This window comes from Terrapene carolina, unplaced genomic scaffold (genome assembly GCF_002925995.2).
Source record: "Terrapene carolina triunguis isolate 2854851 unplaced genomic scaffold, T_m_triunguis-2.0 Scaffold139, whole genome shotgun sequence".
Lineage (NCBI taxonomy): Eukaryota > Metazoa > Chordata > Testudines > Emydidae > Terrapene > Terrapene triunguis.
In genome coordinates, this window is record NW_020664490.1 from 1,831,027 (window position 1) to 1,845,907 (window position 14,881).

Here is a 14,881-nt window from a genome sequence, read left to right on the forward strand (position 1 = left end):
GATCATTATGACAAGGAAGTTAGTGCACATATGTAAGAATAAAAATGTTACCCTAAGTATCCAAAACAACAGTTCTCAAAGTCAATACACTGACATGGATTCTTCTAATCATGTGGAGTCCTATTGATTTCAGTGGGACTCAGCACTAGTGCATCAGCTCATAGGACCAACCTTAGGTCTAACGTTTCAGAAAAAAAGTGTACACTGTATTGTAGTTGGCAATTGCATTGTAGAAATAATGCTTTGTGATCAACTTTTAATTTGTACATGTACTGATTTTTGAAAATGAAATACATTTTAATGTTGCAATAACAAAAGCTATAATATGTTAATTGTCCTTTCTTATTTTAAAAGCTTTAAAAAAAACTAGGAAAAATCTAGAGTTGTTATGCTAGAGGAGCTAATAAGACCTTCAAAAAGTATGAAGACTTCAAAATATCAGCTTCTGCATTAAAACTTGCCTGCATAAATAATAGCTATATATAACAAATAGGATATTAAAGAGACAACACTGACTTGAAATCTAGCAAATGTTAAATTATAGTTTAAAAAGTTTCAGATACTGTTTTATTCAGGTAGTTGGATCACTACTGTCACCATGACATCTGAGCAGCTTCCAGAATTAGGAAGTTAAACAAGAAAACTAAAATCTATCAAATGTAGTTCCACTCCATTTCCTCCTATTTCCCAATGGAAAATTTTGTGTGAAGTTCTATAATTTTGTGTACATGCTCATTTTATTTTTCAAATAAGCAAATGTTATATGTTCTATTTTTAGGTAAAACAATGTCAAAATGTACTTTCATTTGGGCTGGAGTATTGTGGGATTTGTGATACTTGGTTTCCATAGGAGAATGTTCTGTAGTCTGGGGCCAGGCCCCCAAAAATCCCTGTCTCCCACATAGATGCATTTCATTCTTTATTATGGACAATTACATTGTTCCTAAGGAGTGGGGCTGTTGAGGACAGTCATGGTTCCAAAGGATAAAGTGGTCTTTTAGGTATGCTGGGCCCAGATCATTTAGTGCTTTGAAAATAAGGATTGAGAACTTAAATTTAACAAAATGTTCTATGGAGAGTCAGTGAAAAGAACAGAGTAATGGAGTAATATGCTGTCAGTAATCTGTGTCACTAATGAGGTGTGCTGCTGCATTCTGCATCATCTTCAGTTTTTTCAAGTTTGATGTTTTTTCAAACCCATATAAACTAACTTGTAATCCTGAGAGTATACAAAGGTATGTGTTTGTCATGGCCAGATCAGCAGCAACTATGAGACACAGTCTCTTAGCCAGTTAGAGATAACAATAGAAAGCATTTTTCTTGGATACTGCTATAAAATGGCTCAGCATCAATGAGGAATCTGCAGAATTGCCAAACTGCAGATTGTCTCAACAATCTGTGAGTTTACATTTTTGGGTTGTATCTATGGAAGCCAGCTCTTTCAAGGTGTTTCCCTCTGCCTTCAAACACCTCTGTCTTTCTGGTATTCAACTTTAGCCAGCCCTTTCTCATCCAGATGCTGATCCTAGCCAGACATTAGGGTAACTTGGTGACCGTTCAGTGTAGGTTGCAAATGACAGTTGTGTGTCTTCCACATATTGCTAATGCTTGATTCTGAGAAGGTTTACCATTTCTCCCAGTGGCTGCTATGACCGATGTGATGCTATGGAATCATGGACAATTCAAAGACTATAGTATCAACTTTATAAATGTTACATGTATCTTTATGGGCTGGTTACTGATTGTGTTCCTGGATAAATGGCTAAAATAAGGTATGCTTCCTGCAGGAGCTAAAGTCAATTGGGGTAGGGGGGACAGGTGTGGAATTCATGAAAATCTCCAATACTGAAACAATGTGGGTAACAAGAGTTTTGTGCTGTTTCCCCGTGGGGTGAAACTTCACAAATTGGACTGACTTGGTTCAAAGATTTAAGAAGACAAAGAACTTGACACTGTATAAAATAGCAGCCCTGACATGGGGAGAGGGTCACTCATGCCATCTGAGAACTGACAGGTATGAGGGCAGGTCTTCACTATGGGGGGGGGGGTCGATTTAAGATACGCAAATTCAGCTACACGAATAGCGTAGCTGAATTCGACGTATCAGAGCCGACTTACCCCACTGTGAGGACGGCGGCAAAATCGACCTCCGCAGCTCCCCGTCGACGGCACTTACTCCCACCTCCGCTGGTGGAGTAAGAGCGTTGATTCGGGGATCGATTGTCGCATCCCGACGAGACGCGATAATTCGATCCCCGAGAGATCGATTTCTACCCGCCGATTCAGGCGGGTAGTGTAGACCTAGCCTATGACTCTGACCAACAGAACCAGGACCTGCAAGAGGACTTGAAGTATTTTAGAACCTATCTACCTGGGTCTCCATGTGAGCAATGGGTAACCTGGTGATATAAGCTATTTGTTTGTTTTTTAAGTTATGTTTTCTCTTAAATGCATTTGTTCTGAATAAATAGTACTTTGTTTTGTGGAAGCTACTTGGTTGCTGGTTAACCTGTTAATTGCCCTAGGAAGAAGAGAACTGCAGGTGCTGAACTGAAGTCAGACCTGCTGAGTTGATCACAGTGAATTGCAGGGGTATGCAGCTAAGATCCTGGACTAGTGGGAGAGAATTATGGGTTTCTGTCCCTAGAAAGATGATGGCTGGAGATCTAAGACCTAGATGGGTTGCCCTTAAGGAAAACACGTGGTGGTCACAGGTGCTGTTAACCCAGGATCTGAGACTGCTGCGTGTACATATTGGATAGAACCAGAGAAAGAGTTAATCCCTGTGAAGGGCCTGGCGGCATAGATGCTGTTTCCCAATTCTGCTATCTCAGCACTTGAGAAAGGATTCAGAACACTTACGAGCATTGCCTGGATCTCTTCCTCCCTCAGGTAAGATATGTCATCCTATGGAGAACCATATCTAATATTGCAGAGAGGTCCAGGGGTCTGGACGTTTGCCTTAACACTATAAATTATTTTAGGGCATGATTATCTTAGGGCAATGTTGTTTCTATTCTGAATCTTGGCTTGAAACCAGGTTATGAGGGGATCTATGATAGTGGCTGTGGAAACATGTTTGAAGGCAGCTTTGTGCAAGCTTAATATGAAGCTTGCACAGAAACAGGTGATAGACTGGGTTGTAGTTGGCTATGTCTGTTGCATCTAGCCAAGGTTTCTCCACAGTTGTTCTAACTATAGTAAGGCTTTGAGGTGGGAAGGATGATTATATCTACAAATGAAGTATTAGCAATGTCATCCAAAAGATTTGTTAATGATCTCTTTTACTAACTAAGAAGGGCAGGGACCTCATTTTCAGTTGTCTCTCTAAGTATGTCCAACATTTCCTATAACATAAACAGGCTGAATTCATTAAATGAAAGCAATCTATTTATGGGATCCAGTATCATACATCCTGTCAAGCTCTCCTGGATGTGGGTGATCATTTCAGTTAAGATAGTTGCAGCACATAATGGTGAGTTCTGCTGTAGGCACTCCAGGGTAGTGAAGCAGATCATCACTGTGTATAGTTCTTTTCTGTTTTAGTGGCTTCTGCAGAGATGGAGAAGGATTTTTTGCAGGCCAGGAAATCAGTCTATATGTAGGTCTAGAGGAGTGTTTCGATCTGTTTCCTTCTTAGAATTGCACTATCATCATATGAGTGTCTATCATTTTCTTTTCACCATATCCTCTTTCCCACGTGTGTGGCTTTAGTAATATATGCATAGTTCTCAAAACATCTTTCCCCTGTTGCTATTTTACAGGTCTACACAGAGGGAAGCTTTACTAAGCTGAATCTAAGTTTGTGGATACGTGTTCTTGAATGTGCGCATTATATTTTAAGAATGTTAGTTACAAATGTCATATAGACTCTTTCATGGCATCCTGAGTCCCCAGCCCTAATATCTTATGGGAGTTGTTGGAGGGTTCCTGATGGGCCAAACTAGGTTTTGTCAGGACCCAGAAGAGCTAAATGAGACTTGTCAGGGAATAAGACGACTACTAAACATTGTGAAGGGTTAGGAGTAGCCCTGATGAGCATTCTTAAGGCTTGTGTGTGGTTGGGAATCTAGACAAGTGCTTTAAGAGTCACAAGGAGGGTCCAGTGAGTCTTCTCCCCTCCTCCCCCATGTACCTCAGGAGGGTCACGAAAAGGGGAAATGCCTCTCCCTGCAAATACTCTGTTCTCCAACCCCTTACCCCCATTGCAGAGCTTCTGAGGCTTGCAGGAGCAAGGCTTCCTTCCTACAGATCTTAGGAGATGCTCAGTAGCATTCAGGGTGGTGGTGGGAGGTGTTAGGGAAGAAGGAGTTGAGGAGACCCAGGCCTTCTCTACACTACAGAGTTTCGTCAATGCAAGTCACGTCGTTGATCAGAAACCAGTATAATTACATTGCTTGTGCATATTCACACAACTCTCCTTCTGTTGGCAGAGCGTGTCCACAGTTGGCACTCTAGCATTGACAGAGAGAGCAGTGCACTGTGGGTAGCTATCCCACTGTGCTATTTGCCACCTTCTGCAGCTAGGAATAGTGGGAAGGTGGAATGGATCACAATGCATCATGGGTGCGGGCTCAATATCCCATAATGCATTTTTTCTGTCCCATCATTCCAGGGGCTTCTGATTGCGTTTCACTGCATTTTTAACGGCCCCAGTTTACTATACGCCTGCCTCTCTGCCTGAAAGGATGGATCCCACACTTCTTTCTATTGTTGTGGTAACTGTTATGAACACATCGCGGATGGTCATGCTTCCAATATGAACAGGAATCAGAGTTGCCTGACCTGCTGTGTGCCATGAAAAGATACAACACCAGATTACTTTTGGGATTCACGGAGCAACTGCACATGGTGGACCGTCGCTTTTGGGCTTGGGAAACAAGCACTGAATGGTGGAATCGCATTGTTATGTAGGTCTGGGATGACGAGCAGTGACTGCAGAACTTTTGGATGCGGAAAGCCACCTTCCGGGAAGTGTGTACAGAGCTCGCCCCAGCACTGCAGTGCAAGGGCACCAAAATAAGAGCTTGCCCTCTCAGTGGAGAATTGCAAGGCGATCGCTGTGTGGAAGCTGGCAACTGCAGACTGCTACAGGCCAGTTGCGAATCAGTTTGGAGTTGGGAAATCGACCGTTGGGGCTGTGTTAATGCAGGTGTGCAGGGCCATTAATTGCATCCAGCTACGAAGGACTGTGATTCTCAAAAATGTCCATGAAATGCTGGATAACTTTGTGGCAATGGAATTCCCTAACTGCAGAGGGGCGATAGATGGAATGCATATTCAAATTTTGGCCCCGGACCATTTTGCGACAGAATACATCAATAGAAAGGGGGAGTTCTCTATGGTATTGCAGGCACTTTTGGATCACCGCAGGCGTTTCACTGACATCAATGCAGGGTGGTGCGGGAAGGTGCATGATGCATGCATTTTCAGGAACACTGTACAGAATAGGTAACCATCAAGTGATCCATCCCGTCGCCCATTCCCAGCTTCTGGCAAACTGAGACTTGGGACACCATCCCTGCCCATTCTGGCTAATAGCCATTGATGAGTCTATCCTCCAGGAACGTATCTAGTTCTTTTTTTAACCCTGTTATAGTCTTGGCCTTCACAACATCCTCAGTCGAAGAGTTCCACATGTTGTCTGAAGAAATGCTTCCTTTTGTTTGTTTTAAACATGCTGCCTATTAATTTCATTTGGTGACCCCTACATCTTGTGTTACGAGAAGGAGTAAATAACACTTCCTTATTTACTTTCTCCACACCAGTCATGATTTTATAGACCTTTATCATATCCCCCCTTAATCATCTCTGTTCCAAGTCCCAGTCTTATTAATCTCTCCTCATGTGGAAGCTGTTCCATACACCTAATCATTTTTTTGCCCTTTTCTGTACTTTTTTGAGATGGGGCGACCGGATCTGCACCCAGTATTCAAAATGTGGGTGTACCGTGGATTTATCTAGAGGCAATATGATATTTTCTGTCTTATTGTCTATCCCTTTCCTAATGATTCGCAACATTATATTCGCTTTTTTTTCCTGCTACTGCACATTGAGTGGATGTTTTCAGAGAACTATCCACAATGACTCCAAGATCTTTCTTGAGGTGTAACAGCTAATTTAGGCCTGGTCTACACTAACCCCCCAAGTCGAACTAAGGTACGCAACTTCAGCTACGTGAATAACGTAGCTGAAGTCGACATACCTTAGTTCGAACTTACCGCGGTTCAGACGCGGTCCACACGCGGCAGGCAGGCTCCCTGTCGACTCCGCGGTACTCCTCTCGCCGAGCTGGAGTACCGCAGTCGACGGCGAGCACTTCCTGGTTCGACTTATCGCGTCCAGACCAGACGCGATAAGTCGAACCCAGAACTTCGATCCCCAGACGCCGAACTAGCGGCTGGGTGTAGACCAGCCCCAAGACCCCATCATTTGATATGTATAATTGGGGTTATGTTTTCCAATGTGCATTACTTTGCATTTATCAGCATTGAATTTCATCTGCAATTTTGTTGCCCAGTCACCCAATTTTGTGAAGTCACTTTGTAACTCTTCACAGTCTTCTTTGGACTTAACTATCCTGAGGAGTTTTCTATCAGCTGCAAATTTTGCCACCTCGTTATTTACCCCTTTTTCTAGATCATATGAATATGTTGAACAGTACTGGTCTCAGTACAGACCCCTGGGAGGCACCACAATTTACCTCTCTCCAATCTGAAAACTGACCATTTATTCCTACCCTTTGTTTCCTATCTTTTAATCAGTTAGTGATCCATCAGAGGACCATCCCTCTTATCCCATGACTGCTTACTTTGCTTAAGAGCCTTTGGTGAAGGGCCTTGTCAAAGGCTTTCTGAAAACTGAAGTACACTATATCCATTGGATCACCTTTGTTCACATGCTTGTTGACCCCCTCAAAGAATTCTAGTAGATTGGTGAGGCATGATTTCCCTTTTCCAAAAGCCATGTTGACTCTTCCCCAACAAATCGTGTTCCTCTATGTGTCTGACAATTCTGTTCATTACTATAGTTTCAACCAATTTGCCCAGTACTGAAGTTTAGGCTTACTGGTCTGTAATTGCCAGGATCGCCTCTGGAGCCTTTTTAAGAAATTGGCATCACATTAGCTATCCTCCAATCATCTAGTACAGAAACGGATTTAAAAGATAAGTTACATACCACAGTTAGTAGTTCTGCAATTTCGTAGTTGAGTTCCTTCAGAACTCTTGGGTGAATAGTATCTGTCCTGATAACTTATTACTGTTACATTTATCAGTTTGTTCCAAAACCTCCTCTAATGACACCTCAATCTGAGACAGTTCCTCAGATTTGTCACCTAAAAAGAACGGGTTAGGTTGGGGAATCCCCCTCTCATCCTCAGCCATGAAGACCAATGCAAAGAATTCATTTAGTTTCTCCACAGTGGCCTTATCCTCCTTGAGTGCTCCTTTGACATCTTGATTGTCCAGTGACCCTGGCAGGCTTCCTGCTTCTGATGTACTTAAAAAAGAATTTTGCTATTACTTTTTGAGTCTTTGGCTAGCTGTTCTTCAAATTCTTTTTTGGTATTCCTAATTATATTTTACACTTCACTTGCCAGAGTTTATGCTCCTTTCTATTTTCCTCAATAAGATTTAACTTAAATTAAGTAACCTTTAATGCTGTTCCATAGATCTTAATAAAAGGAGGCCAGTAAAGTAGAGTTTTACAGTGGTGGGGTGATCTATGAAGTGGCAAAAATGTATTACACTTATTGAATTCTGTTGAACATCTTTGATTTTAGAGCGCAGTCTCTTTTCCAATATACTTCAAATTTGGTAGAAAAGGTATAGAATCATAGAATATCAGGGTTGGAAGGGACCTCAGGAGGTCATCTAGTCCAACCCCCTGCTCAAAGCAGGACCAATTCCCAACTAAATCATCCCAGCCAGGGCTTTGTCAAGCCGGGCCTTAAAAACCTCTAAGGAAGGAGATTCCACCACCTCCATAGGTAACGCATTCCAGTGCTTCGCCACCCTCCTAGTGAAATAGTGTTTCCTAATATCCAACCTAGACCTACCGCACTGCAACTTGAGACCATTGCTCCTTGTTCTGTCATCTGCCACCACTGAGAACAGCCGAGCTCCATCCTCTTTGGAACCCCCCCTCAGGTAGTTGAAAGCAGCTATCAAATCCCCCCTCATTCTTCTCTTCTGGAGACTAAACAATCCCAGTTCCCTCAGCCTCTCCTCATAAGTCATGTGCTCCAGACCCCTAATCATTTTTGTTGCCCTCTGCTGGACTCTTTCCAATTTTTCCACATCCTTCTTGTAGTGTGGGGCCCAAAACTGGACACAGTACTCCAGATGAGGCCTCACCAATGTCGAATAAAGGGGAACAATCACGTTCCTCGATCTGCTGGCAGTGCCCCTACTTATACAGCCCAAAATGCCGTTAGCCTTCTTGGCAACAAGAGCACACTGTTGACTCATATCCAGCTTCTCGTCCACTGTGACCCCTAGGTCCTTTTCTGCAGAACTGCTACCTAGCCATTCGGTCCCTAGTCTGTAACAGTGAATGGGATTCTTCCGTCCTAAGTGCAGGACTCTGCACTTGTCCTTGTTGAACCTCATCAGGTTTTTTTTGGCCCAATCCTCTAATTTGCCTAGGTCCCTCTGTATCCGATCTCTACCCTCTAGTGTATCTACCACGCCTCCCAGTTTAGTGTCATCTGCAAACTTGCTGAGAGTGCACTCCACACCATCCTCCAGATCATTAATAAAGACATTAAACAAAACCGGCCCCAGGACCGACCCCTGGGGCACTCCGCTCGAAACCGGCTGCCAACTAGACATGGAGCCATTGATCACTACCTGTTGAGCCCGACGATCTAGCCAGCTTTCTATCCACCTTACAGTCCATTCATCCAGCCCATACTTCTTTAACTTGGCGGCAAGAATACTGTGGGAGACCGTATCAAAAGCTTTGCTAAAGTCAAGGAATAACACATCCACTTCTTTCCCCTCATCCACAGAGCCAGTTATCTCATCATAGAAGGCAATTAGGTTAGTCAGGCACGACTTCCCCTTGGTGAATCCATGCTGACTGTTCCTGATCACTTTCCTCTCCTCTAAGTATTTCATAATTGATTCCTTGAGGACCTGCTCCAGAGTATGCTACTCTGCACCTAGCTGTAACCTTACCCATTGTGATAGACCCAAGCCAGTTGGGTACAGCAGAGTAGTAGAAAGCAGATATACTGGCCACTGGATAAGCAGTTTTCTGTTCCCTGACTGACCAGAGCGGGGGCTGCTCCATGCTAGGGTGGACACATGACTTCAATTAGCCTGCAAAGAGTCAAGTGAGGCCTTTAAGCTAATGTGAACACTGACTCTAATTAAGGCCCCTCTGATACTGTAAAAGGGCTCACTCTGGTCAGGCCGGGGGAAGGAAAAGGGAGCCACAGGAAAGGAAGTGCGGCTGAAGGGCTGGGTAATGAAGACACCCTCAAGCCACTGGAAGGGAGCTCTAAGGTAAGGGTAAAGAAGGCGTTAAGAGAGAAAAGCGGGAGCGCTGTGGGAAAGTGGCCCAGGGAAGTGTAGCAGCTCTGGCAGTGAAAGGTCGGCTGCCAACAGATGTTGCCACTAGGGTCCCTGGGCCGGAACTTGGAGTAGAGGGTGGCCCTGGTTCCTCCCAACCCGCCACTACAGAAACACCTCCTGGGAGGGGAAGACAGGCCCCTGTCAGGACAGGAGGCTAAACTGTTCTTGAATAAGCCCGTAGGAACAACAGAGACTGTAGAAGTTCTCTCACCAACCTCCTTGCTGACTTATGATGACAAGGGCTCAGTAGACTATAACCCTGGCCCTAGAGAGAGAAGTGCTACATGGAGAGTCGCAGTGAGCCTCTGAGGCTAGCATAAACCGCCTGGAAGCGCGGAACCCACGGAGACCAGGTCGGACCTCTGCCACAACATATAAAGACTAATATAGTCTCTTCATGAATTTCAGAGTGAAGCCAAAATCAGAATTAAGAATGGAAACTCAATTGCAATCCTAATCTATGGTCAAGCAGTTGCAACTATACAATAGTACAGGAGCAATTGTAGAACTGACTCTACACTGTGCTTTCAAATGTATTGAGTAAGCAAACTGGAAAAAAAAACTTTTTCTCCTCTAATTTGAGCTCCGGTAATTGTAGTTTAACTTGTAAAAATAGTAGGTTTGGGAAAAAATGAGACAAATGTGATTTTAAGTTGTCCCTTTTTAAATAGAATTGTAGCTCTCAGTATTAACAAAAATTACTACACCGTGTATGCGAAACCAACTTTTTAAACTGCTTATAGCTTATTTTTATTCTTTTACTCATGGTTGGCCAAGAGCACTACCAGTTTCACATCCTCCCCTTTAGTCTCGTTACATACGTAGGGTGAGAAAAGTTCTCACTATAGTAGCAACCCAGATGCGACATCAGGCCTATACTGTGTTTTCATACCTGGATGACTGGCTCCTGGTAGGCCAATCTCACTAGGAAGTCATAGCAGCAGCAAGTTCTTTTTTGGTACCTTCTTGCTACCTTAGCTGTTGCATAAATGCAGGGAAGTTCGTTTTGTCACCCACTATGACAATAATTTTTGTAGGAGAATGGCAGCATTCAACCTCTGCAAGAGCCTTTCTCTGCACAGACAGATTTTATGTGATGTGCAACTTGATCCCTTGCATCACCCACAAACTGTGGTGTGCCAGTGTTTCTCTGTTAAGTCACATGCACCTACGTTACGTCATTCGCCAGACTTTACTTATGGTGCCTTCAAACTTGGCTATGCTCCACCTTATGACCAAACAGGAATCGCATTGGCTCCATGACTGTTCCCACCAGAGTTCTCACCTCCCTTGCTTGGTGGTCCAACCCAAGCAAAATCCTCGTGGGGACGTGTTTCAGCCCAAGGGCCACCATCCTGACAGACTCCTCCCTTATGGGGTGGGACACTCACCTGGACTACCACATTGCTCAGGGTACCTGGACCATAAACTTTCTGGAAATGAGAATGGTTTGTCTTGTATACAAGACCTTCCTTCTCCTCATACACTCTCTCCATGTACAGGTAATATTAGACAATATCACCACAATGGTGTATATAAATAGGGAGGAGCAAGATCCCGTCTCCTATGCCTAGAAGCAGTCAGACTTTGGAACTGGTGCATCAGAAATAACATGATACAGGCCGCATATCTCCCGGGTGTACACAGCACCCTGGTAGACAAGTTAAGCAGACGTTTATCTGCAGACCACAAATGGGAGGTCCACATCACAGTTCTAACCAAAATATTCACACAATGGGGAACTCTGCTATGGGACCTCTTTGCATCCCAGACAAATAAAAAGCTTCCATGTATTGCCCCAGGGAAGCCATAGGCCATGATTCCCAGGGCGACACTCTCCTGCTTCCTTGAATGGATGGTCTCAGATACGCCTTTCCTCCCATCTCTCTACTACTGCAACTTCTATGGAAGATCAGTTGCAACAGAGCCACACCATCCTCCCAGCACGCAACTGCCTCAGACATTTCTGGTTCATGGAACTCACAATGATGCCCACATGCTCACCTATCAGGATCCACAACATTTTAGGATCTCCTAACTCAGGTGGGGTCAAGCACCCCAAGATCAAGCACCCCAACCTTGGCTCATTCCGGTATTTGGATGGGTGTCGGAAATAGAATGTTCAGGTTTCACACCTGTTCAGGAAATCCTTAACCAAGATAGAAGGGATTTTACTAGAGCCTGCTACCTGGCTAAAAGGTGGCGTGCTTTGGCCTGGGCATGTCACCACCAACAATCGCTAGATGCCATAGGTATTCCAGTTATCCTAGACTATCTCCTCTCCTTAAAAACTTCAGGTCTAGCCCTTAATTTGCTGCAAGTACACTTAGTAGCAATTAATGCCTTCCTCCAGCAGAGGGACAATTTGTCTTTACACACGTGGCTACTGTGAGACTTATGAAGTGCTTGATCAGGACTTTGCCACTGGTCATTATACCTGTGCCTCAATGGGATCTCAACTTTGTCCTGTCAACATTCACAGGTCCACCCTTTGAACTGCTCTCTGACCCAGTACCCATGAGGCTGCTGGTTCCTCTGGTACCAAGGGCATGGTTAAACCTAAGACTATAAAGTCCTAGGCTCCAAGAGGTCATCAGTACCATCAACAGAGTGAGGTGGCAAGAAGAGTACTACCTCTTCTCACTCAGTACCTAAGAAGCCTGCTCACACTTCATCTGGAGATGATGATCTCCAATCCTTGCGAGGTCGTAGACCTTTTTCTCCAGTTGGGCCTGCAATTGAACATTCAAAAATCCACCTTACTTCCTGTGCAAACATTCAATTCATAAGAGCTCATTTTGATTCAGTAGCGACAAGAGTCTACCTATCAATGCACAGATTCATGGCCCTATTCAACATAGTCAATACAATCCAGATCAGCCTTCAAACTATGGGCCAGAACGGTCTTCAGCTATTGGGACATATAGCAGCTAGTACTTTCGTTATGGACCATGCAAAACTGTGAGTCTGATGCCTTCGGGGTGGCTGAGGACTGTTTATTCACTGAACACACACAGTCTAACTACACTACTTTCCATACCCATCTTCATAAAAGAATCTCTCAATTGGTGGAAAAATCCTCACAATGTTTGTGCAGGAGTCCCTTTCACTTGCCCTCCCCCAGCAATTATAATGACAGATGCATCCCTGTTGGAATGAGGAATGCATCTGGACACCCACACAGCCCAGGGCAGGTCGACATCTCAGGATAACACTCTGCACATCAACATCCAGGAACTCAATGCAGTCAGATATGCCCATCTCCAGTTTCCACTACTAATCAACCAGCAAGGAGGGGCAAGATAGCCCACTCCCTCTGTGCCGAGACTGTCAGATTTTGGAATTGGTGCATATGCATTCAGATTATCATCACAGCAGCTTACTTCCCAGGAGTTCAGAATGTGACTGTGGACACACTAAGCAGACACTTTTCTCAAGATCATGAGTGTGAGATAGATTCCATTATACTGCACCACATATTACAGCAATGAGGCACACCTCAAATAGACCTGTGTGTCATGGTGGTAAATAAGAAATGTGCTCAGTTCTGATCCAGAGGTGGTCTGGGTCACCAATCCTTGGGGGATGCCTTTTACCTTCGGTAGTCATTGGGTCTAGTGTACATGTTTCCCCCACATGCTTCTAATAGCCAAAGTTCTACTCAAAATAAAAAAGGACAAAGACAGAGTTATTCTTATAGTCCCAACCTAGCCCAGACAAACATGGTTTCCTTACCTGATATATCTGGCTGTTTCCTTACCGATCACTCTCCAGGCTACTCCTCATTTCCTATCCCAAGAAGATGGAAAGATCCTTCACCCCAGTCTTGGGGTTCTTCACCTCAAAGCATAGTTGATCGATGGTTAACGGGATTAGAGAGGATCTGTTTGGAGAAAGTAAAAAGAGCGCTATTACACACCAGAAAACCATCTCCAAGCTACCCTTACTTACAAAAATGGACGAATGTTGCCTGTTGGTGTGACCTCAAACACATTCTACCGGTAACCTCATTGCTGTCAAATATACTGGACTACATCCTAGACTAAAAAAACCTGGGGCTGTTGCTGAGTTTCATTAGAGTCCACCACGCAGCCATCATAGCTTTCTATTCCGCAATAAAAGGTTATTCCATATTCGCCCACCCAATGGTGATCAGGTTCCTCAGGGGGCTCGTAAATCTCTTTCCACCAGTCAAACATCCTACTCCAATTTGGGACCTCAATCTGGGTTTTGAATATCATACAAGATTTCTGTTTGAACCGTTGGGTACCTTCTAACTCCTCCATTTGTCGATGGAGGAGTGAGAAGGCATACCCCCCTTTCACAATATTTTTCAAAGAGGAGGTCACATTATAACTACACCCCAAGATTTTACCAAAAATATCTTCTGAGTTCCATATTAACCAACCCATCCACCTCCTGATCTTTCACCCTAAACCTCACTTCGACAAAGAGAAGGCATTGTTCACACACTTAAAGTCAGGAGAGCTCTGGCCTTCTATCTTGACAGGACTAAACCTTTCAAAAAGATTCCCAAATTATTTGTCTCAATGGCAGGCAGATCAAAAGGGTCCACAAACTCTAAACAAAGACTTTCCAAGTGGATATCTGACTGCATTAGCTGTTGCTACCAAATTTTTAATCTCCAAAAACCCTGGGACATACGAACTCGCTCTACAAGATCTATTTCCACTTCTAGAGTCTTTCTCAAAAACGTTCCCATCATTGAAATATGTAGAGCTGCAACTTGGACCTTTGTACATGCCTTTGCTGACCACTGTGCAGTAATTCACGACTTGGCTTCTGATGCTGCATGTGGCTTGGCAATACTTTATTCAATACTGGACTCAACTCTGAAGCCCCCTTCTCCTTAAAGGGAACTGCTCAGTACTCACCAAGAGTGGAGCACCCATAGGGACACTACTCGAAGAAATGGTTACCCACATTCTGCAGTAACTGTGGTTCTTCAAGATGTTTGCCCTTGTAGGTGCTGCCCTCCTTCCCCTCTGCTTTGGAGTTCTCTGCTATGGAGCTTTGTGGCAGACAAGCAACTGAACGTGGTTTGCCTGCGCAGTGCTATATAACAGCATGGAGCACGAAACTGACTAATATGCACATGCAGGCCAAATGGACACTGCAATGAGAAATCTCCAAACAAAGGCGCAGGACATGCAAGCACATCTAGAATGGTGCACTCATCAGGGGACGCATCTCAAAGAACCAGTTACTGCACAGGGTGAGCACCATTTCTTCAGTTTTGTTAAGATCTCTTTCACAATAATATTATTATGATTATTAAT

General features: G+C 44.0%; 1 protein-coding gene across 3 annotated transcripts in view; it reads left to right on the forward strand.

The window, feature by feature from the left end:
- LOC112112898 (tumor necrosis factor receptor superfamily member 19) overlaps positions 1–14,881 on the forward strand; it is a 109,818-nt gene that overhangs the window by 36,669 nt on the left and 58,268 nt on the right. The gene's annotated exons all lie outside the window — the stretch shown is intronic.